This window comes from Arachis ipaensis, chromosome B03, assembly GCF_000816755.2.
Source record: "Arachis ipaensis cultivar K30076 chromosome B03, Araip1.1, whole genome shotgun sequence".
Classification (NCBI taxonomy): domain Eukaryota; kingdom Viridiplantae; phylum Streptophyta; class Magnoliopsida; order Fabales; family Fabaceae; genus Arachis; species Arachis ipaensis.
Window position 1 is genome coordinate 12,798,124 of NC_029787.2, and position 2,383 is coordinate 12,800,506.

A 2,383-nucleotide genomic window follows, 5' to 3' on the forward strand; every position below is an offset into this window, starting at 1 on the left:
ATGTCATATATATAAAAGCACTACAATTCAAACGACATCTACCGCGTCAAAAGGAGAATTATATATTATATATGTGCAACAATAATTGACAGAACCGTAAAAGAATATTGTGTTCACCTACAGTATATGTAATTTTGCGGTGCGATAATATTAATGTAAGCTACGCAATATTAACATATTCCAAATAAAAGAATAATAAAATTAAATATTTTGATGATCAAATTATAGATATTTTTAATATTATTTGTTAGAATAAATTATTTTATTAATTCAGATCACTTATATTGAATCACCAAAAATATATCACAATGCGAAAGCGTACTTTTATTCATAGAAATCAGAAATTGATGAAAGAATTGTCTCAGTTTTGTAACTCTTTCGATCTTCCTCAACCAAAGTCTTCTGTATCCCTAAGAGGACTGAATTGTGACTCTTCTGACGGAAAAAGAGCTACAAAGGCGACTTTAGTATATTGGAAACCGAATCTCTGAAGACACTATTTATATTTGAATATGGCACTATTAAAGTATTAAACCCTAAAACTCAAATAAAATAGTAACTAAAGTCTAAAAGATAATATATCTAAAATTCAAAAAGATAATTATCTAAGGAACAAAAGATAATATATAATTTTATTCTCATTTAATTCCAAATCAAAAATAATCATAACTTATTCAATTTAGCACTTATAACAATAAATGAGATCATCATTATATAAATTATTTAATTTAAAATAACATAATTTGTGATCATAATTAATATATGTATTGCCCACAAACAAATTAAGAAATTAAAATAATATCCTAACATCTTACTTTCCCTCTTTTCATAACAGATCGCAGACAACGTGAATGCCAATATTTGCTATAATAATCAGTCTTTTCACATTCAAACAATTCTAACTCATGTAATACTTCAGTATCTATAGATGATGTGATAACATCTATTTTTTCTTTATTTTTCTAGCATAGAAAAATAATTTCTCCCAAATTTTTTATTAAAATTATTTATCTTAATTATTAAATTTTTACCTTATTTAAACATCGTAACTCAAAGTCAAAGTTACTTTAGAAAAGTCAGATATTTATATTTAATTGGCAATTTGCTTATATTCACTATAGCCATGGTAACATAATAGGTACCTAAGAACGCAGCTAATGTGTATCCTCAAAATAACGTAGCTCAGAGAAAGAATAAATTAATATGGCTTGTCAATTTGGCCAGATTTCATTTGATTTTGTTTCATTTTTCAACCCTCTCTAGTTTCCTATATTGGTAATCGGTTTATACTTCATCAATTATTATAGAGCTCAACTTCTTTCTATATATTCTCTTTCATACGCACTAAGCTTGAAAATGGAAAAGAAATAATATCACATAGCCATCTAAAACGCCTTTACTAATTGGGATTTGTTAATAAATGGTTTTCTAATATAGCACTAAATATTTTCGACACTACGACTGAAAATTAGTCGAAATAAGTTGAGTTAGACCAAGCTCAAGTTCAACTCACGAAAATTGAACTTAGCTCACGATTTAATTGTTGAACAAATTTTTTAAATTCAAGTTCGACTCAATAAAAACTCACAAGCTTGTTTGAACTCACGAGTTGGCTCAAATAACAGGAACGTAATCTATAATTTTATATCAATAAATTATAATTTATATATATTAAAAAAGAACAATTTTATATGTTGTTTATCTATCAATTATAAATATTTATGTCCTTGATAAACCACAATTTTATGATTTATTTTGTATTAAAATGAGTAAATTTTATCAACTTATCCTACATTTATATATTCATTGAAATAACATAATTTTGTGAATTCCTCCTAAATTGTGATTAAGATTAAAAATATGATTTTTTAGGGTTTTAAATTGCTAAATTTAATTCACTTTAATTTCATTCAATGCCACAATGTGTTTGTTGAGTGATTTCAGTCTTACAAAACAAGGATGGATTGAAGAAATGAGGAAAAATCATATAAAAGTGGAGAAATTTATGAAGAAATGAAGTTTAGAGCACCTCAAGTTTGTGCGTACACATGAATTTCATGTTGCGCGTATGCGTACGCATGTTATGAGAATTCGCAAATTTGTGCGTACGCATAACTACTAGCACGTGATTTCACTTAAGTAAACATGTGGGTTGCGATTTTAGACCTTTTCAAGCTCAATCCAACTCATTTCTAAAGTATTTCAAGCCAAACTTAAGGACGATCAAAGGGAACAATAAAGATAGTTTTAGTTTATGTTTAAAATAGATTTTTAAAGAGAAAAACTCTCTTTTCTCTCTAAAATTTAAAATTTTTTAATTTAATTTTTTTAATTTAAATTTAAATTTTGTTTTAGTTTAATTATATATATATATTTGTTCTTT